The sequence below is a fragment of the Cervus elaphus genome, chromosome 25, assembly GCF_910594005.1.
Source record: "Cervus elaphus chromosome 25, mCerEla1.1, whole genome shotgun sequence".
Lineage (NCBI taxonomy): Eukaryota > Metazoa > Chordata > Mammalia > Artiodactyla > Cervidae > Cervus > Cervus elaphus.
In genome coordinates, this window is record NC_057839.1 from 45,351,160 (window position 1) to 45,375,503 (window position 24,344).

At 35.5% G+C, this 24,344-nt stretch overlaps 1 pseudogene; it reads left to right on the forward strand.

Annotated features, from left to right (window-relative positions):
* Positions 1-24,344, forward strand: part of LOC122683654 — an 89,456-nt pseudogene that overhangs the window by 49,776 nt on the left and 15,336 nt on the right.

Consider the following 24,344-nt stretch of genomic DNA (forward strand, 5'->3'; position numbering starts at 1 on the left):
AATTGGGATGAAATATACATCATCTTGACTCCATAATTCTGTTTTTCCTACATGAATCTATTCTTTTTTGTGATGAAAGTATTGGGCCATCAAGAAATTAAATAAATGAAGCATCAGCAAGGAGAGATTAGGAAAGGGGTTCATTCCAGGTAAATTTTCATTTTACTTGTCAAATTTTAGAAATCAAGAAATCAGCTGTTGCCATACATATAAAGAAAAAAAAATGTTTAAATATTGTAAGTCTTCAATTTCAAAGAGTGTGCACTCTTTTTTGGGGTATCATACTATGTGTAAATACCATGGAAATGAAAAGAGTTAACTTTAAAATTGTATTCTTTTTTAACATAAATTCTATGCTTTCAGCATGTACAATGCAATAAAATTAAAATTAATCACCTTAGCCTGAGTTACATCTTACTATTTCATTTAAATGTAATGGCATAAAAACATGAAAGTAGGTTGTTATAAGGGTAGTTTATGTAAACTCTTTTCATGGGGAAAAAAAAAAAGTTAACCTGGGCCTGAACTATGGACCAGTAGACTTCAGGTTATTTGGAAGAATGTGCTTTTTAACCTGAGGCAGAAAATGCACTTTATCTTATCTCCAGGAAGCTGACATAATATTTGTTTTTGGCTCATATCCCTAAAGTACCCTATTTCCCTTCCATTCTAGTTACTTTAGTCTGCCTAAGCTGAAAATATGTTTCCCTTTTCAACACAAGTGCTATTTTAATAACTCCCCTCAAGATCCAGGAAGAGAGAGAATTATCAGTCAGCTTCCTCTATGGCTTCTGTGGGGCAGAGATGAACCCGTTAAACACTCTGTGGTGATACCAAATGCATAAGGTCACAGACAGGGATTAGAACAAGAGAAGGAGAGGAAGATTCTCTCTTGACAGTGTGGCAGCCAGAGGCTATGGGTGAGGCTTGGGGACTCACATCATTGTCTACTACACATTGTTGAAAGTGGAACTCTTGGGATGAAGCTAGAACTTTACTTTGGAGCAAAAACTGCCATGGAAATTGAACAGCAGAATTGCTCATTTATAAATACGAAAATTGATGGTTAGAGAAGGTATGCTTTATGTGACATGTTTTTTTAAAAAGTAGTATACAGTGTGAATTTACAAAAAAAAAATCTAAGCCTATTGTTCTTTCATAATATCCATCCAACTAGTTCAATTTAAATAACATTTATTTATCAAGTGTCTATTGGAAATTGACAATGGGCCACACACACACACAAAACTCTCATGGAAGTTACTTTATGTGAATTATATCGACAGATATTTGTGTAGTAACTATTAAATAGAATTTTCAAAGAATAAACTCTTGTGTTTCATAGGCTTTAAAATGCTGTGAATATTTTCCTTCAACCAGATGGTACGTTAAATCACCAACAGTCAGAAACTCATTTATCCATTTTCTTCTAAGCCTTAGGCTAGTTGAAAAAACAAGACTTGCAATAAAATTACACTATAATATCCCATGTTTAAATTTTTTAAAACTTCTATTTCTCAAGAAGTCCAGAATTGTCTTGCAGTAAAATCACTGCTAAAACCAATAGGATAACCAAATAGTTGATAAAAGACATGATTTCATGGAGGTTTTTTCCCCATTGAGTATTTTATTTCCATGCATAAAAGATAAAATGATGAGTAATGAAGAATAACATCCTGGGAGGAAGCTGCATTGCTTGAGAAAATATAAGAATGCAAATTAAAAGCATGTCTCAGTTTTACACCTCACAAATTATGGTGGTGGACACAAATACCCTGGCTCCAAACAATGAAAATTTGGTCACTGTGAATCAGATGAGGAATCAGAATATCCAAAGCTGCATTTATCTAGGCAATTTTATCTATAAACTGTTCAAATTGCATAGAAAGGATGATCTCAGAATTGAAAGCAATGATTTTGTCGTTAATTACTTTAATATTTAGTTTAATTGTCTGTTTTCCTCATCCTCTAAAGATGATTATAATGAACTGTCCCTACTCTTTTCCTAACCCCAAACATACGAAAACAAAGATTCACAATTCTAAAGAATGGCTGGTTTATAAAGATGAAAGGAACAGAATTGTGAATTAGGTTCCCACTTTCCATTGACATGTTAGCCAAATGATATTAACCTCAGTTCTGATACTGTGTGTGACTTTGTATGTTCTGCTTTTGTGTACTTTCTTAGACAATTAAACCAGGGTATTCCAAATGCTCCAAAGGAAGACTTGGTAACATACTTACAGCATGCAGCCTGGATAATAATATGAGTTTATGGATGAGACAGTGTCAAAGAGTGTTATTATCATGAAGAAAAATAGAGTTGATCATTATCAGAACCACTGATGTACTAGAAAAAAAGTGAAAGGAGTATAAAATTTTACTTGCATCTGTATTTTACTTCCTGTAGATGAGCATATTATATAGGAACAAACTATTCATTTTAAGATTGCTAAGGCATTTTGGTTGAACTGAAAGAAACAATACAAATCAAGGAACTGAGAAATGTATCCTTAAGGAAATGATTTATATCTGGGATATACTTAATTCTAAGGAGTACCTGATCAAGTGTTATTCCCATATTACTTTTTAAAATAATAACAGATAGAATTGTGGCAATGATTCTACATCAAAAGACATAATACTAATAATTTTTAAACATCCTAGAGTAATGCAGAGTGAACAGTAATATCTCTTAAGACTTGACCACATGCAATATAGTTTCAACTTGTTTGCCCAATTTGGTAATGTTATCCCTGCTGCACATGTCATATGTGGTCTACCAAATAACAGTAACATTAGGAATGTTTCTTGATGATAAAGTTAACAAAAATGTGAAGCTAGAAAACTATGGGAGTCATACTCTGAAATGCAATGGATATAAATGTTCTATAAATTAATATAAAGAACTTAACCTAAGATAGTGGTAGAACCTAGATGAATATTTTATTAGTAAATTAACTACATATGCACAAACATCTAAATGATAGACTATGGGGGTTCAGACACTAATTTTTAGTTTCTTCCTTACTACGACATTTTAAAACCCAGCACTAACTCTGTTCTCTTTTGTTTTGAATTTCTCTTCTGTTACTGATCCTAATTCATGCTATTCATGTCCATATCATCATGTTCTTGGCTGACCACACCCTATATTAGTATCCATATTACTATGCACAGATAATTCTAAGTCTCTAAATATTCAAAGTTTACAATAATTACATATTTTTCAGTCATACTTTTCAAAAGGGTTATTTTGCTCTAATCACCATTTTTTAAACACCACCATCTGTATTTTTGTGTGTGTTAAGAGGAACAAGTCATGATAATTCTTATAATAAAACCTCCCAAATCTCAGCATCTTAAAACAATTTCTAGTTAATTCCATAGTTTAATGAAGGTTGAATGGCTCTCTTAGACATCTCCTCCATCCTTTTTTCCAAGCATTACATTTCATTTTTCTTTTAATACATAGAATGCCCTCACTTTTGCCCTAAGAGTGATAACACAAAATTTCATCACTCGACCTTTGCAGATCAAATCCCCAATCTCCAGTTTACTCATAGGTTTTCCCATTAAGTCCAGATAGTTCTTTCCAGAAAAGGGACCTATGAATAATTATAGACAAATTTTTGCATGCATACGCACACACACACACACACACACACCTACTGTCTCTAAATATACATGGATGTAATGAGAAAAAATAACTGGAATGAAATCTCCTACTTGGAAAGAATGAAAGGCATGCAAAGAATCTGGCTCACCTGATTCTTGAAATCTGCAGTATCTATACACTAATAGAAGTGTCTAGGCTTCTTCCATTTTGTGGCTTTGTCATATCATTATTCTTCAAATTCATCCCTGAGGCCTAAGGCCAATATATATGCAGGAGAACAGACAACATTTAAGAAACCAGGCTCAAAATGTCATATTCCTGTGGCCAGAACAAAGTCACACTTAAAGGTAACTGATAATTTATTCTTCTTGTGTGACTAGTGGAAAAGTGAATCATTTTTTTAGAAAATAAAATTATGTCTGCTATACCACAATGGCTCATGTTCCTTCTCCCAGTAATCTACACTTCTCCTCTTTTTTAAATCTGAAATCAACATATTGATCCACCTATACTTTCTTCATAAAAATGAGTGATATTTTAGTAGATCTGTTTCTTGCTAAGTATAATTTCATGATTGAATCTAAGCTGCAATTAATCCTGCCTTAGACAGGGACAAGAAAAAAAAATGATGCTTTTTGTGTAACATCATCAGTATCTTCTCTGACTACAGTGGCCAAGGGGATTTCATAGTTTGGAACTGAACTGTCCTTATCTAGAAAACAACAGAACTGGTTAGACATTGGTTTCTTACCTGAGTGATATTATCCAAAATTCAAATTATCTAGAATTATATCTGAAAAAAATTACTTTAGTCTGTTGAGTCAGATAAATGTGTTCTTTCTATTTATTAAGTGTATTTTTCACCCAGTGTTGAATGCACGGATTACGAAAAGCCATTTCTACAATTTCGTCCAAGATTAGCTGAACTATATTAGAATTTTTAAGAGTTTACTTAATTAGATTGATTCTAATCTTGCAGTGGACAAATCAAAAGTTGTTAGCAGTGTTCTGCCAACAGAAGTTGGGAAATAGTGCAGTGTATATGAGTTTTCTCAGTTGCGTCTGACTCTTTGGGACCCTATAGACTGTACCCGACCAGGTTCCTCTGTCCATGGGATTGTCCAGGCAAGAAAACTGGAGTGGGTTGCCATGCCTTCCTCCAGGGGCTGCTGACCCAAGGATCCAACCCACATCTGTGTCTCCTGCATGGAAGGCAGATTTTTTTTTTTAATTTTTATGCTTAATTAGAGGATAATTAATTTACAATATCGTGATGATTTCTACCACACATCCACAGAAGTCAGCCATAGGTATAGGTGTGGCCCCTCCCTCTTGAACTACCTACCCACCTGCCTCCCCATCCCACCCCTCTGCTCCTGCTAAGTCGCTTCAGTTGTGTCCGACTCTGGGAGACCCCATAGATGGCAGCCCACCAGGCTCCTCTGTCCCTGGGATTCTCCAGGCAAAAATACTGGGAGTGTGTTGCCATTTCCTTCTCCAATGCGTGCATGCATCCTATCCCTCTAAGTTGTCACAAAACACTGGTTTTGGGTTCTCTGCATCATACAACAAATTCTCACTGGCTGTCTATTTACTGCTGAGCCACTGGGGAAGCCCTTCATAAGGCAGACCCAGAAGCTAAGTGAGGATCTTGCTTGATTAGCTATAGCTTACATGCCTTATTTGGGAAAGCCTAGTTTGCTGAATAATCGGTCCAGGATATTCACTGGAAAGACTGATGCTGAAGCTGAAAGTCCAATCCTTTGGCCACCTGATGCAAAGAACTGACTCCTTGGAAAAGACCCTGATGCTGGGAAAGATTGAAGGCGGGAGGAGAAAGGGATGACAGAGGATGAGGTGGTTGAATGGCATCACTGACTCAACGGACATAAGTTTGAGCAAGCTCCGGGAGCTGGCAATGGACAGGGAAGCCTGACTTGCTGCAGGCCATGGGGTCACAAAGAGTCAGATACAACTGAGTGACTGAACTGACTGTGTTTGCTGTTTGTGATTGGCTGTGCTTAAATTTTGTTTTCTGGGATACGAATGCATTTACACAATTGACTCTGGATTAGGTTTTTGTTAACTTACATAAGTCACCGAGGGATTAGAGCCACCCCAGTCTAATGACTTCTTGTTTAATTGCTTTCAGTTCAGTTGCTCAGTTGTGTCTGACTCTTGGTGACCCCATGGTGACCCCATGGACTGCAGCACACCAGGCTTCCCTGTCCATCACCAACTCCCAGAGCTTACTCAAATTCATGTCCATCGAGTTGGTGATGCCATCCAACCATCTCATCCTCTACCGTCCACTTCTCCTCTTGCCTTCAATCTTTTCCAGTATGAGGGTCAATTGCTTTAACATGTGCAAAAATCTAGGCACAATATTAACAACAACAGAAATAGATGAACTCAATATTTTTAAGTTTATTCATATTGAACAAGTGTTTATGTGTAGAGGCATTTCCTAAGACATTTAAGTACCTGCGCTACCTTATGAAATATATGCTCTTCTGTGTTGAATCATAAAATGAATGAGTGTAATCTACTAAAGCAACCAAAATGTACCCCTAGACAACAGACTAGGAGCCATTATTTGATGTCATCCACTCATATACATTGTCTAGCACTGGCTTTTCTGAATTGAGCAAGTGTCCCATCTTCCAAGTAGGGAGTAAGCATCAGGACTAAGTGCTGTAAAAACAACAGTAAAAACAAAAATAAGTCATTTTTATACCTAGTTGGAGGTTATAATCCTAGAGAATGCAATGTTGAATTAAGCTTTATTCTGATTTTCTGAAAGTAAAATCATAACAGATCTTAATCCTGTGCTAACATTATCCACAGTGCTTTGAACTGAAGCATTTTACAAAACACTGATGTAAAAAAACTTCTAAATAATATTTAGATAAGTAAATATCAAAGATAATATGAAAATTAAACCTATTTCTTTATGTATATTCAGTCCATTTGAGCCTAGCTTAAAATTTTCATCTAATGTCCATCAGACCACCTCAGCCAATCTGAATAATCTCACCTGTGAACAAATATAAACTTTGATAGTAGCATGAGACAGATTGATTTTCTTAACCCACCATTTGGATAATAAGTCCTTGAAATTACTATACTTCTTTGAAACAAGATCTCCTAAGATATTTATATGTTGTCTACTTAGGAGAGTTTACAGTTTTATGTGAAAGAAATAAAATCAATAATTAGCCTTATCTTCTTTCCTAGATATTCATTTAGACTCGAAATTTTAATATTTTAAGATTTGTCACTCAAAATCCTTAAGTTTCAGGAAATAGAAGAATACATTGGGCAATGAAGGGAAGTCTCTTAGGAAAATACAAGGGTGAGGAACCAAGGAAAATGGTACGTTTTCTTTTTCATACATCTATTCCTTCTCCTTTGCTTGCTCAGTCCATGAAAGAACTTTTCTACTTCATAGTACACACGGTATGCAAAAGGCAGCTGTGACGTGGCTTATACTTCATATTCACTTTATGCAATCTAAGCTAACTAGAACAGCTAGGGAAGGTGTTTAACAAGAAGAGGGTTTCCAATAATATTCGTACAAAACGAAAGAAAAAAGTCATGTTAGTTTTCCATAGAATTTTTGAAACTCATTATCAAAAGCAACTCTAATTTTAGTCTTCAGTTATTTTGCTTCATAATACAAACTTTAAAGACTGCAGAGATTTATTTACAGCTACATATATGATATATATTCAGTCCTACGTAGAAACACCTTGATATGTCAGTTTTGTTATTTCTAATCAATAAGAGCTTTGAAGGAATTTTCCTGGGATGAGAAATGGAAAGTTTAGTTGGAACTAAAATTAAGTAAAAGAAACAAAATCTATTCTAGACAAATTCTAGAAGCAGTGTGTGTATTTTATTGAAAAAATCATAGCTCAACAGATTGTTTTGTATTAATCTACCATATTATTTCAACAGAGGTACCTGTTTCAAAAAACACTGCTCCATTTAAATGCTAATGTACATACTGCTATGGAGATCTCTTAAAGATTATGGGTTCTGAATACTTTAGTTATAGAACATTTGGCCTTTATAGATAAAATTCCTTGACTTCAGTTAAAAAGCTGTATCTATAAATGGAAAATGACTTTGCCACTCTGTTGGTTCCTAATATTATTAAATATTTATTAAGATTCAGTAGTACACTAAGCATTTATGAAGTAAGAATAGAATAATATTTACTTTAATTAACCTAGTATCTGAAGTCTCTTAAGGGAGATGGATATAAGGTACACATGCTTCTGTACAGCTTTTCTGGTTATAGATCGTGATTCACAATCACAGTAGCTCAGGTCTGTCATCTTTTTTTTATTATTATGGAATTAGTAATAATCACTGCAGATGGTGACTGCAGCTATGAAATAAAAAGATGCTTACTCCTTGGAATGAAAGTTATGACCAACCTAGACATCATATTAAAAAGCCGAGATATTACTTTGCCAACAAAGGCCTGTCTTGTCAAGGTTATGATTTTTCCAGTAGTCATGTATGGATGAGAGAGTTGGACTATAAAGAAAGCTGAGTGCTGAAGAATTGATGCTTTTGAATTGTGGTGTTGGAGAAGACTCTTGAGACTCCCTTGGGCTGCAAGGAAATCCAACCAGTCCATCCTAAAGGAAATCAGTCCTGAATGTTCATTGGAAGGACTGATGCTGAAGCTGAAATGCCAATATTTTGGCTACCTGATGCGAAGAACTGACTCATTGAAAAAGATCCTGATGCTGGGAAAGTTTGAAGGAACTTCAAACTTTGAAGGAGGAAAAGAGGATGACAGAGGATGAGATGGTTGGATGGCATCACCAACTCAATGGACATGAGTTTGAAAGTAAATTCCAAGAGTTGGTGATGGACAGCGAGGCCTGGTGTGCTGCAGTCTATGGGGTCGCAAAGAGTTGGACACGACTGAGCAATTGAATTGAACTGAACGGAATTAAAAAAAACAAATGCTTAAAATTTCTTAAGTCCTTGATGGTAAGGTCCTTAAACTGAAGACAGGTACATCTTTGAGACTGCCCTTAGTGCTAGCACAGTTTTGCTTTTCCTAATTTTTATTTTGATGTTTATTCTGCTAAAGAATGAAGATATCCAAATTGATCAAAATTCAGTACATATATTTATGGTTCGAATGAAGGTTCTGTAATTTCTCTGTAGTATATTGAATCACGAACAGTTAGTACCTCATGAGATTTTTAAGATAAACGCTTTCACTTTGCCAGAAGAAAATTATGGCTTAGAGAACTTAGCATCCATTGACAATGCAATTCTTTTATCAACCTGTCGGTTATGAGGACAGACAAGCTATCTTCCTTCTTTATTGAAATATTTTGTGTACTTATATGGTAGATAGCTCACCTTTTATAGTAAACATTTCTCCTTGAACTTCATGAGTAAATGCTACTGTTTTAATGTTAATAATACAAAATACACACAGACCAAAGACTAGGCATATATTTCTACAGTTATTACTTCTAATCAGATAATGGGAGAGGGGGAATGGCCCTTTAATACTCCTGTGTGGTGAGAGATGACTCAACACTATCCTAACAGCCTTCTCTTTGAATTACTATGAAATTGGTGCAGTGGAGCATGATACCATCTGGCCGCCACATGACAGGAAATGCTTATTTGCCAATTAAATTTGCCTCTGTTCTTTTCTTATCAGGCTGTGTTATGCCCAGTGAAACTGCTTGGTATCCAAAGGCAAATAGAGAAAAAGAAATCACCTATTGTACTTTATCATGAAAATGATAATGATGATGATGGATGTGATGGTGAGAATGATAATCCTGTTCTATAATTGATCTGGGACCTCCTATATGCTAAGCATTGTTATCACTTTTAGTGTATTATCCCATTTATTTATCACAATATTTCTATGAAGTAGCTGCTATGGTTATCCTCTTCTTAGACAAGAAAATTCATATATGGAGAGGTATAGCACCTACGTTCAAACACTGTGCATCTTACTGTAACATCCTCACTAATTCCATCCCATTTATAGAGTGTACACTCATTAACACTCTCATCAATATTTATGACCTATATCCTATATACTTTTATATATATATACATATACATACACACACACACACATATATGTATATATATATACACACACACACACCATATGTTTATTTTAAAGAGTTTGGAGTTAACTTGAAGATCTAAAAAAATAAATTATTGAACTCCAGTTTGAGATCTCCATTTTTATATCACTGATAGAGGGCATCTTTGTGTATTATCTTCTGTCTTCAAGCGATCACTCTTAATATGGTTATTATACACCGTCTAAGAGTTATAGGTGAGAGCATTCTGTTTAATATAAAATATTATGGCTTCCTTAATTTATTTATGCAAAGTAATAAACAAAGACCATGGTGCAATTTCCAGTACTTTACACTTTCAGTCATTTTCCTTAGAAAGTTTTCCATTTACATTTTAAATTGTTTTGGCTTAATTTAGTGACTCAGTTGCATACTTCCTAGTGTTCAGAAAAAATCAGTGGTCCAAAAGTCTTATAAAAGTATATATTGTTATGAACTGGCTCTAGGTTAGACTAGATTAAAATGGGAGATTATTTGGAAATCTACCATTTATATAAAGAGGTTTGCACTTACTTTATCTTCAGTGTAACCTGAAATGTGAATTGCTCCATAAGAGCTATTATTTGCTGAGATTAGGGTAGTCCTATTTAGGTGCAACATAAATAGTTAGATATTCGAGATTGTTCAAAGAGGCAGTTCAATAATTGAAGACAATCGTCTTCTTTTACCTTCTCCCCAGGAGATACATAAGCTCTCTCTAATGCTAAATGTTTGTGTTCTCAAATTTATATGTTGAAATTCTAACTCCTCTTTTGGCTATATCTGGAATTGGGGCCTTTAAGAAGGTAAGGTGAAATGAGGTCACAAGGGTGGGTCCCTGATCTGATAAGATTAGTATCCAGTGAAGAAGAAATATGCAGGACTCCTCACTCTTCTCCATCTCCTGTCTTTCATAAGTAAATTCCTTTTATTTTTAACTGAAGTATAAATGCTTTACAATGTTACATTCGATTCTGCTGTATAACAAAATGAATCATCTTTATGTCTATATATATATATATATTGCACACTGCACTGTGCACATATATATATGTGCTGCGCTTAGTCGCTCAGTCATGTCCACGTCTGACTCTTTGCGACACCATGGACTATAGCCCACCTGACTCCTCTGTCCATGGGATTATCCAGGCAAGATTACTGGAGTGGGTTGCTATGCCCTCCTCCAGGGGATCTTCCCAACCCTGGGATCGAACCCAGGTCTTCACATTGCAGGAAGATTCTTTACCGTCTGAGTCACCAGGGAAGCCATGTATATATATATACTTCTTCCCTCTCGCACCTCCTTCCCAGCCCACAATCCCACCCCTCTAGGTGACCACAGAGCACCGAGCTGAGCACCTGTGCAATGCAGCAGCTTCCCACTTTCTATCTGTTTTGCACATGGTAGTGTAATCATGTCCATGATACTCTTCGGATGCCTCCCACCCTCCACCTCTTCCCTCTGTGTCCTCATGTCCATTCTCTATGTCTGTGTCTCTATTCCTGCCCTGCAAATAGGTTCATCTGTACCATTTTTCTAGATTCCATATATGTATAAGCATTCATATATGATATTTGTTTTTCTGAATTTGTATCACAGACTCTAAATTACCACCCCTTGAATCCGTGTAGGGGACCAGGTTCAGATTTCACCTGGGGAGCTCCTGAGGTGGTTTCCCATGAACTAGCATACCTAGAGACATGCCTCTTTCTTTTAAATCCTCTACTTATTTTTAATTATTCAATCAGATCTTTTCAAAGTCAAAGGTGAGAAGTCAAATAGTTAATACGTAAATGTCCCTCCGAAGCTTTGTAATAGAAAAACAGAAATGAGAGATTTTTATTTCCAGGTTTAGAATGGGATTAGGGCTGTTGAAAATTGTTGGATTATCTTTTTAGACAAATGGCATACTTGAAAAAAGACCCTGGAACTAATTTAGATAGTAAAATATTCCTGAACTCAGTTGTATATTCACCCATTCCTCTCCATTTCAGATTAGACTCTTGCATGTGGGCAAGATAGGACTTAAAGCAGATCTAGTCTGGCAGGCCAGCATGAAGCTGTTACTGGTCGTGAAACTGAATGTTTAGACATTTCAATTAGATAGTTGTTTTATATTGTTATCTTTTACTAAACAGCTTCTGAAAGTATTTTCTACTTCTGAAATAGTGTCATTTAAATAAGAAGAAAATAGATCTTTACTCTTACTAAGGCACTGACAAATCTCAAGCAACCTGAGAAGTTTTGATAATCTATATGAACAATATTTTTTGATAATACTTATTTAGAGAGATTATAATATTGGAGAGCTCCTAAAGAGGTCATTAAATTCTTAACCTATACGAGACAGAAAGGGGAAATAAGATTTCAACATATTGACTAGAGAACTCTAGGCTGTTAATGCCCATGCTATAGCTGTGGCATTATATGAGACCTTATCATCTTTATTCCCTGTTAAGCTATAATTAGTATGACTGTACCATTAGGATAGTAAGGATTAATTACACAGGCTGTAAGTATGCTTTATAAATAAACGATCACTTATTTATAGGTGCAGTTAATGTGATATTGATTCCCCAGCTCATTGTGGAATCAGTGTTGAATCTTGACATTAGTCAGGTAAAAAATTTTTTTTCCTCAAGGATACAGCCTGAATTAGTGAATGGCTTAATATTTTCTGATTTTGCACAAAACTACTTTTACAAAATTTGAAGGATTATAATTTAGATTAAGCTGTTTTAATGGATTCTGGAGGTGAAATTTTTTCATCTTGTGTTGAGGTTCTCTCTGGAAGTATCTGCCTCTGGAGAAGTTAGATTCCATTAACTGGCTGATTCATTTAACCTGCAATTCTGAGAAAACAAACACACTGGCCATCACCAGAGGCTGAATATTTGACGAAGAGACCACTTTGGTTTTATAAGCCTGTGAATTTTTTTTTTCTCATCTGCTCAGAGTTCTTAAGTAAACAGTATCTGACTATTTACTCTGTGCCACAGAAGGACGGTAAAAAAATGCCTCCACTTTTTGGAACTTACCCAAATTAAAGAAAGAAAGTTTCCATAGAAATACAGCTGACTTCAGTCAGCTATGTGTTCCACTACATCTGTGTTTTCTAACTTTTTCTCCCTCTAAGTATGCTTTTCTTCTCTGAGATATCTATCTCCTTTATGCATACTGTTGCCTAGTGGTCCTTTATTTTACCTGACCACCAAAATCCACAGAGAAAGGGAATATGCCATCGTTACAGCTTGCATAGGTAAGGTTTGAGATTTTGCAGCTATAATTGTGCATGTGTCGAACACTCCCCCACCTTCTTCTGCATTAGTGTATGGCAATTGCATGCCTTACTCAGTCCCCTGAGTAATTCAACTTTGGGGTGAAAAAAACAGATGCTAAATAGATATTAGCAAATTGAATGTATATTGACTGACTTTTTAAAGTGAAGTGAAGGCATTATAAGCATCAAGAAAACATCAAAGATTCTTAGGACTGTATGTTTAGGCCAGGTGGAAAATAGTTCATGTCATTCTCTTGGTTCCTTCTGCATTCTGCTTCACATTGAGCTGAAGAAAGTTAAAAAGCCAACATTCTGCTAAAAAATAATTACCTGAGACTTCCCTTGTGGTTCAGTGGTAAGACTCCACACTGTTAACACAGGGGGCCTGGGTTCGATCCCTGATCAGGAAACTAGATCCCACATACCACAGTTAAGACCCGGTGCAGCCAAATACATCATTAAAAATAAAGAATATTAAAAAGAAATCTTCATGCAAATAGCTTTAATAGATCTAAATGGACTTATATACTCATTTATATTTTGTGAATTTTCACTAAAATTATATATTTTTTAAATGTACCAAAAGTTTAAAAAATCCTGAAAGTAACTGATTTTGTCACCTGGAAAGTTTCTCCTCAGTAACCACAGCCTTCATATGTACAATGCATAACCTGAGAAGATGTTGAACAGATGATGAAAGATACTTTACACCAAAGGAAAGAAAATTTAAAAAAATTATTGTATTCATATTGTTTTATTCATTTTATAAACTTCCTATAGGATTCATTAAAATTAGTACAAAATATAAAACTAAGTAGGCTAGAAATCTAAGAACTGCAAAGTCAAGACCATGGTGTAAGAATTTCTATGTTATTTCGGGGTACTTGAGTTTTGAGAATAAGATAAAGCCAAAGTGCGGAGTTAAGGGCACTAAGGTGTGCAAGTTATTGCCTCCCCAGGATCTTTTATCATAAAGCCTCCTAAGACCATTGAGAAGACTGATACCTTCTATTAAAGCACTGGTGGATACTATTGACCTGACTTGGTAGTTAAACTGTGGAAATTCTAACAGCTTACATAAGGTATCTCATTAGAGAAATTTATCTTCTCTGACAGCCAGATAGTATTGTGATCATGAAATAATGGGATATAAAATAGTCTGTCTTCATATACTTGGTAGTGAATTTTTTATAAACATCTCCCTGTTGTGTAGTAATGTGAAAACAAAACAAAAATGGTTTGGGGGGTGGGGGGCAAGATGTGACTCCTGGTTTATTGATTACTGTTTTATGAAAATTGGCCAAGCAATCTCTTTGGATTTCAGTTTTGTATATGAAAGAGAACTTAAAATAGCCTTTATTTTTCTTTTTATTTCACAGGAATTTTGTAAGTAATCAAAGTGTTTAAAGTGGGTGCATATGTGTAAACAACATTTTGAAAAAGGTTAACATCTAAATGTTAGGCAAGAGAAATATAAAAACAAATAGCTCTAAAGGGATATTTGTTCATTTTTCCTTGTGTAGGCAGGTCATTTGTGTTAATCTTTTAAAATCTTTTGGTTTTATATAATACAGTACATTCATTCTTCATGCCCAAGTCACTCAAACTGAACATGATTTTATTGAGTGTTTGTAGCATGTGGATACTGGAATAGGCTGGCCTTTTTAAAATTTAATGTCTGCACTTAGTCTGTAGTTATACTTCGTATTTTGATCAAAACGAGGTTATGTTTTTGAAACCCTGACACTGGTATTTTGATCACATCAGGTATCTTACTTCTTTTCTATCATACCAATATTTGTTAGACAAAGATTGTTGTTTCTCATCTCCCACAGCTGTATACTCCACTTGCCATCACTTCAGGTCATTACAATTTTAAACACAGGGGGCCTTGACAAATCCATGCATGAAAGGTATGTGTCTTGTTTTTTTTCTATTCTCATGTTCAAGTCCATTAGATAAATGTTATCCCTTGTGAACTTGGAAGTATGGGGATATCCTCCTTCATACTCCCCCCAAAATCTCACTGGGTTTAGAGATTGTGGCCTTATTAGATGGTAAATTTTCAGCATCAGTAACATTTTGGAGGCTGATTGTCCTCAAATTCAACCTTTAGGAAAGGTGAAATATTTTCCTTTTTGAAAAGAAAGGTAACTGATATCAAAATTTTAGTAAGTTGCTTGCTTTTCAAACATTTATAAATAACATCTCTAAATGGTAATACTAAAAACAAACAAACAAAAAAACCCCACCAAAACACTATATAGCTATCCTGAAGGTGGATTGCATATATCATCATTACCGTTCTATGATGTTTTCCTGGTTAGGGGAGCTAACCTTAGGGGAGCTAATGTTCTGGTTGATTGAGCTGTTCTCATCTCTGAAGGGCAGGGCAGCGTTCAGTAGTAGGTTTGCGGGTGTTGATGGGTTCCCTATGTCTTTGGGCAGTCCTTCTGGCTTTGGCAGTGTTAGACACATCTATTTCTGTAGCTACGTTGAACCCTCCTAGGGCTTCCCAGGTGGCGCTAGTGGTAAAGAACTCACCTGCCAATTCAGGAGGAATAAGGGATACAGGTTCAATCCCTGAGTCAGGAAGATCCCCTGGAGGAGGAAATGGAAACCTGCTCCAGTGTTCTTCTCTGGGAAATCCCACGGACAGAGGAGCCTGGGGGCTACAGTCCATGGGGTCGCAAAGATTCAGACATGATTGAAGTGAATTAGCGCATACACACACACACACACACACAGAGATAAGGTCCAGAAATGTATGTGGTTTGGGGGGTGATCATCTCCTGGAGTATGTGGCACTTCCAATATATACTGGAATCAACCTTGAAAAAAGTAATTTGTTCATAGATGTTGTATGTTCATAAGAAATGCTAAGATATGCATGTAATAAGTGGTTACCACGTTTCCTATGATAAATGTTTTATACAAGGTATATAATATTAGGTACTATGCAAAAATAAGTTTTATTTTATAGAACCTTTTAAGTATCTATTTTTAAATGAAAGACTTTAGGTATTGAGAGCTGGCTGAAATTTTCACAGCCAAAAAGATGTAGTCCCTAGATTCAAAGTGAGGAAGAAATTTTGCCCTTACTCACTTATGCACAGCTTCCTTCATGCCTGAAGTCTGTCTATTTTCCTTATACACCTTCCTAGTAGAGCAGACATATAACAATAAGTAAACTAAATTCACTTACATTTTTAAAGATTTTAACTTCTCTCAGAATATTTCAATACATGTACGTGCAGTGTATATGACAGTGATGGATATGGCAGAATAAACATATGTATCTTTAGGACTGTGTCAGTATTTAAGTGAATATCTATATTCATGTGCTTGGCCCGCTTCATTTGTCTCTCCATCTAGAACTGGAGTTGACGTGCCTATTTTACATATTCCATTTATCTGTTTGATTGTTATTTGTCAGTTTCTCTGTCTAGCAATCTACTTTAATATGCATCTAATGTGACTACATATATCATTGTTCAACCTCAGAATGCTTGCTATGTCCTATTTCATTTTTCAACTCTTCCCTCGTCTAAAAGATTTAATGGTTTCTAAAATAATGGCAATGGAAGCAATTCATACTCTAATGGAATTAATCTGATATACTTGAGAGTATAGTAGTATGTATTTTTTCCTCTTTCCCCTTATTATTTAATATAGATATAATACTGAAATCAGGAGTGATTGTATTAAGTATACACTTACTATTAATATTTATTTTCATTATAAACATATATTTAAAAGTGTATAGGCATGTTAACCTCAAACAATTTATGTCACTTTAGTACCATATCTCTCTGGTCCTTCATATCCAACTCATGGGTTACCGTATAGTGCTTTAAAGAGCATAACTTATGTCCCCAGTGCTTTTTCATAAGATTCTAAGAAGCTGATATAAGCACATTTAGCAGAAGCAGGAGCAAATTCTTGTAATAGCTAGCTTGGGCAATAGACCACTAGGGTGTGTAACTCTGCTCCAGTGATGACTTACAACCTTGGGCAAAATACTTAAATTTTCTAAAACTCACTTTTTCTCAAACAGAAATCACACAAGTTGTTTCAAACTGTCACTATGGGATTTTTGCTTCTGGCTATAAGGCAATAATTGCCACCAGATCACCAACAAAAAAAAAAAAAAAAAAAAAAGAACATATATACCAAAGGACTAATTTTCAAATGTTTGATATAAGCTAAAAACAAATATTCTAAAGATAGAGCTGACTTATTAAATTAGCTATCTGTCCCTCCAAAAAAACTTAAAATTTATTCTCAACATTATAGCATTAACAATGGATAGCATACAACAAAAAATTACTAGATATACACAGAAGCAGAATAAATCTAACTATATTACAAATATATCCAACAGGCATATTGACTGAGGTGACAAAAGTAGTGCTGACCTAAGTAACTTTGAAAAGGATTGGAGTCTGTAAATCCAAAGGCAAATAACTGGACATAAATACTGTACATTAACTCATGATGTTGCTTACATTGAGAGCACAGGTTAACAATATTAACACTCTAATCATGCATGTGGGACTGAAAAAAATGTGTAAATTAATGCCATAAGGTGGGAGCTAAAGTTTTCACTTGTGGAATGGAAATTTATAGATAAGCCTGAACAGGAAGTTAAAATGAGGCATGGGGTAATGAATTCTAGTTGGAAACATCAGAATGAATTTGTGCATAGCTTAATATAGATACAGATGGTTGCGTATAGAAGTGTATATAGATAAGTGAAAATATGTAGTAGTATACAGGAGTATATTTCCATGCTCTTTCAGCTGAAAGAGCCTGGAAGTGAAAACTCCAGTATCAACAAGTATCCCCAGCACTCACATCTTGATTTCTGATACCATTCTCCAACAAAAGGAGCCAAGGTTTCCTGGAGAAATGGCTGATTTAGTATTGGTTCCCATAATATGCAAAATATAAAAGATGAGAATGGAATATGTTACAAAAAAACATTGACCCAACTGCCACACACAGATTTGTGGGAATATGGCGAAGATCCATAGCTGGTGCAAGTGAAAGAACTCCAAACACTTTGAGTGTAAAATAAAATAAAATTGCATAATGACCCCATGTAAAACATTTGAGTCCAAACTGATACTAGTAAATGATTTAAATATATAAATAAATGGGGAGAATAAAAAATCTCATGTGTAAAACAATTCCAGTAATATATAGACATAGTCTGCCTTCAAGGAATTTGTGCATAAATCCCCACCTCTTCGGTGTGGGCTGCCATAGCAACCTTCTTCTGAAGAGAACAATACAGGAAGTGAGGGAAAAAGAATTTTAGGGTGGGGAAACTTGGCAAATGCTGCCTTAGCCTTGTGATCAAGGTCAGCATAAAAAGTGTTAATTTATGTTGATAGTAAGTACCCTTATAGCGGTGTGATGAAAATGGCACTTTACCTGTGTTTTCTTCTTTTCCCAACACATAGCCCCACTATAAACATGAGAAAAATATCACTAAATCCCAATACTGTACCTGAGCAATCCTCCTAGAAGCCATCCAGATCAGAAAAAAATAAGGACAGTTTAAGAAATTGTCACAGATGAAAGGAGCCTAAGGAAAAAAATCATATTCAAATGTAATGTCCTATCTTGGATGGAATCCTAGAACAGAGAAAAAGGCATTAGGTAAAAAACAAGGAATTTGGAATAAGCTGTGTATTCTAATTAATAATAATATATCAATATAGTTCATTAACTATAATAAGTGAAGTGAAGTGAAAGTCGCTCAGTCGTGTCTGACTCTCTGCGACCCCATGGACTATATAGTCCATGGAATTCTCCAGGCTGGAATACTGGAGTGGGTAGCTTTTCCCTTCTCCAGGGGATCTTCCCAACCCAGGGATCGAACCCAGGTCTCACGCATTGCAGGAAGATTCTTTACCAGCTGAGCCACCAGGGAAGCCCAACAACTAAAACTGTAATAAGTAGACCATAATAATGTAACATATTAAAAATAGGAGAAACTGGGTAATATGTACAAAGAAACTTTCTGTACTGTCTTTATACATTTCTAATCTGTTCTAAAATTTTTTAAATATCAAAAATAAAACAGAAGATTTTACATGTATTATCAACTAACTCAACCTAATTTTCTTGGTGCAACAATACAACTAAAACCTGAAGCATATGTATTTTTTTTCCCATTTATTTTTATTAGTTGGAGGCTAATTACTTTACAATATTGTAGTGGTTTTTGTCATACATTGACATGAATCAGCCATGGAGTTACATGTATTCCCCATCCCGATCCCCCCTCCTACCTCTCTCTCCACCCGATTCCTCTGGGTCTTCCCAGTGCACCAGGCCCGAGCACTTATCTCATGCATCCAGCCTGGGCTGGTGATCTGTTTCATCCTTGATAATATACATGTTTCATATGTATTTTTTTTTAAAGTATACGTGAAGCATTTGCCATAATAAACCATACACTAGACTTTGATATTCACCTCAATTTGAAATGACAGATGCATTCTCTGGCCTCAGATAAATTATTTTATTGATTAAAAACCCAGAAAGATATCTTTAAAAATATCCAAACATTTGGAAACTTAGAAACCATTCTAGTGTATGTCTGTGTCAAATATGAAATAACAAGGCAAGTAGAATTTATTTGGTTGTGAAGATTTATGTATCTTTATTATCAAAGATACAACTTACCAAAATTTGGGGATGCAATTAGAGAATCTGAGAGAAAAAGATATGTACCACAAAATTACTGTATTAGAAAAAAATAAGATTACAATAACTGATATTGATAGAATAAGAGCATTATCAATAGACTATGTAAACAATAGATAATATCAATTAAACCTAGATCTTCAGAAGCACCAATAAAATTCAAAATCCTTATTTAGACTGAAACTATAGTCAGGAAAAATATATACTTAGATGTTAATGATCAATGTATTATCCTTATATATTAATTTATGAGTACTTAAAAATAAATGATAAATAATTATTTGTGATTCAAGATTAATATGTTGCCAGACTTGGGAGGGGGTCGAAGAGGACCCTCACTTGTGGGCCTCGATTCTTGGTATGGACACAAAGAAAAATCTGATGAGATTATGAGTAATCATTATGGGTAATGAGAGGTCTTACCCCTGGCAAAAACAAGTTTATTGAAGAAAAAGAAGAATGAACAGAAAGAAAACCTCTGGTAGAGGTCGATCAGGCCAAGAGAGGCACTGGCATTGAAGTGATGAGGTAAGGGGGTTTTTCAAGACAGGGCCTTTACATGTTCATCTAGACAGGCGTGGACTGATAGTTTTAATTGACAGTTGAAAGCTGCATGACGACATGCATTTTGAGCATGGCTTTTACATAATTCAGTCTGTTGTAATCAGATATATGTATGTATAGAATATTTATGAACCCCTAATGATGCTTTTGAACTGTGGTGTTGGAGAAGACTCTTTAGAGTCCCTTGGACTGCAAGGAGATCCAACCAGTCCATCCTGAAGGAGATCAGTCCTGGGTGTTCATTGGAAGGACTGATGCTGAAGCTGAAACTCCAACACTTTGGCCACCTTATGCGAAGAGTTGACTCATTGGAAAAGACCCTGATGATGGGAGGGATTGGGGGCAAGAGGAGAAGGGGACGACAGAGGATGAGATAGCTGGATGGCATCACCGACTTGATGGACGTGAGTTTGAGTAAACTCTGAGAGTTGTTGATGGACAGGGAGGCCTGGCGTGCTCCAGTCCATGGGGTCGCAAAGAGTCGGACATGACTGAGCAACTGAACTGAACTGAACTGAACTGAGTGAACTCCCGGCTGCCTAAAGGTCACTCGAGGACATAGGCTGGCACTGGAAAAGCCCCTCTGGTTAGTTTGTATCCTCTGTGCCTAGAGTGCATGCTTAAGAGTTGGAAAAGTCTCTGGTTATTTTGTAGAATATCTGTGAGCTCCCCTGGGAGTGTCTGGGATGGGGTTTAGAGATAAGCTTGCATCCCTTTCAGCTTGACTCATGCTTAACTGCCTACCTAACAAATATATAGCTTTAAACAAATAAGTAGCTATTTTATAAATATACAAAATAAATATTTTATATACTATTTATTTATAATAATTTTTAAAAGGTTGTATATGTAAGATTAGTTTGTAAAATTTAATTGCATTTTATTAAAAAGCAAACATGGAAAATAGAATCAAAAATGTAATCCTTAAGTGATCAATTTATTTCTAGTTTCAATAAAAACAAATACAAAAATAGCTGAAAGAAATGAGACAACCTTAATTAATGATGAGTTGTACAGTATTCATGCATTTGATGACTTAAGTATTGATAAGATATGTATACTGTCATAGTGATGTGTAATTTCAAAGAAATCCTACTCAAATACACTGTCTTTTTTAAATAAAAATTGAGAAACTGATTCTGAAGTTTATATGGAAATGTAATGGACCTAGAATAGTGCAGATTTATTTGGAAAAGAACAGTATTAAAGGGCAGATATTTAAAAAAGGGACACATCTTGCCTCCCTTAATCAATTGATGTAAGTTATAAGTGATAATATGATATCTATGCTGAGAGCAGACATACAGATTAACGCAACAGAATAGGGAATTAGGAAATAGATGACTCCTTCATACCTGTATGTCCAATTAACGCCTGAAATGTACAAAAACAATTCAATGAGAGAAAAAAAATATTTTCAACAAACTATTCTGGAATAAATTGTTCTATATGTGAAAAAGAAACAAAAAGAAAGAAAACTACCTTACACCTTCCGAAGAAGGGCTGTATCCTCCTTGAAGAGGGAGTTAACAACCATGCACCTGTTGAAGGAGGTGACAGGATGCCTAGGTGTGTCAGTAGGTAGCCAAAATAAAAATAGTTCTGAAATAATTTGAGATCTGTGATTTTTTGGGACTGTGAGATCTGAATATTTGTTACCATCTGACCACACCCACACGACACGAGCAATGCCACGTGGGAATCATCCGTTGGAGAGTTGTCAAGACACAAGACTGCGTGTGTGTGGGCAGTCTCTCAGTTGTGTCCAACTGTTTGTGACCCCATAGACCACAGACCCCATAGAATGTCCATGGGATTTCCCAGGCAAGAATACTGGTGCAGGTGGCCGTTTTCTACTCCAGGGCATCTTCCCGACCCAGGGATTGGTCCCACGTCTCTGAGTCTCCTGCAAGCAGGTGGATTCTTTGCCACTGAGCCACCTGAGAAGCCCACAAGACCATGAGAAATTATATATATATATGCACATATATATATTTAATTTTAAGCCAATTGTACATGAGTAACATGACTGGTTACTCAACATAAGATGATTGAAATAGAAGAATCCTCCTCCTACAAGGGCAAAACAAGCAAAAAACAACAGAAGCAACTGCAAAGATCATGTGCACAAAATTTTAAACATCCAAGAAGTAACCCATGATAAAGGAATTCAGGTGGCAACAGAGGGTTAATGACCTCAAGAACTTATGACAATAGATAATCTGAAAGAATACATATTATATAATAGAGCTAAGATAGGGGCAGTAAATCAGACTGTCCTTGTATTTTACCTTGGAGATAGTATTATATCCTAATCAAAGCTGAGACTCACATGAATTATGAACAGTAGTGGATATACTTTATAAGGGATGCAAAGTAGATGACTTGAAGTAAAATAATATTTAATAAAACAGTATAATTTATATTTAGAAGCCAGGGTATAACTGAAAGTTTTTGTGCTAATCTAATGAACTTGACTATAATAAGTACTTTCACTAGTAGTTTGTTTTATTTTATAGCAATAAACTATGCTAGAATAACAATTATATATTTAAGTATATTGCCATTAACTTGCACTAGTTTGAATTATATATTGAAGAGAACATGATAATTTGAGAATATAGACTCTATTTAGCATAATACATTGTTTCTTGAGAAATGATATTCTGCATATTAGAGAACTAGGTTATAAACAGATAATTAAATGTGATAATTAATTTTGTTTCATGGGGCTCAATTACCTTATGTGAACAGTGTAAATCATTTAAGCTTTGTTTTTAAATATAGCATGCATATTCAAAAAGCCCATGATTATAATCTATGAATAATAAGTAGATATATTTTTAGTCATATAACCTACTATACAGAGGAGTGCTAACTTTGCTTACCTTTACAGTGAACTTTCAGTTCCAGGTTAAGCTGTAGCAAAGCATCTGCTGTGGCCATATGTTATTTCAGTAGACTGCCACCAGGTGAAATTCTTTATGAGACACATCCAATTCTAAAAACTATCATAGGAGATGCTATAATACATAAGGCTTTTCCCTGTTTGGCCTCCTGGTCCCAATGGGGGGGGATAATTCCACATTTCAGCTAATATTATTTTGGTTCCTGCCATGAAGTTGGAAGATATTTCTTGCAGTATAGAATCTCCCACCAGCATCTGGAAAGTGAGCATAAGATTGAAAGTCAGAGAAAGAATTTTACTCACCACGGGAAAATATTTTTGAGGGCGAGAAAACAAACGTGTGAAGATGACAGTATTTTCCTTTTGCTATCACTCATGCTGTGCTTAGTCACTTAGTCGTGCCCAACTCTTTGTGACCCCATCGACTGTAGCTCACCACACACCTCTGTCCATGGGGATTCTCCAGGCAAGAATACTGGAGTTGTTGCCATGCCCTCCTCCAAGGGATCTTCCCAACCCAGGGATCCAACCCAAGTCTCCTGCAATAGAGACGGATACGTTACCATCTGAGCTTCCAAGGAAGCCCAACTGGCCTTAAGTTTCTCCCTTTCAGAGACTCCCAAACAAGGATTCGAATTTTCTGTTGTTTTGAGGCACCCATGAACCTCCTTGATTCAGTAGGGTGTTTTCAGTTCCTTAAATACTTTTTTTTTCCATTTATTTTTATTAGTTGGAGGCTAATTGCTTTACAGTATTGTAGTGGTTTTTGTCATACATTGACATGAATCAGCCATGGAGTTACATGTATTCCCCATCCCGATCCCCCCTCCCACCTCCCTCTCCACCAGATCCCTCTGGGTCTTCCCAGAAAAAATAGACACAACAAACTAAGCACAACATAAAACTAAGATTTTCTTAAATTCTTAGTTTTATGTTGTGCTTAGTTTGTTGTGTTTATTTTTTTATTAACATAGATCATTTTGTTTGGTTTAACGCAGAATGAAGTCTCAATTTTTCAATAAACCAAGTATATGAAAATATATTGAGATGATATAAAGTACAGTATTAATATGTTTACCACAACTAATTTTAAAATAAATGCAAGTCTGTACTTTTCATATTTTTCT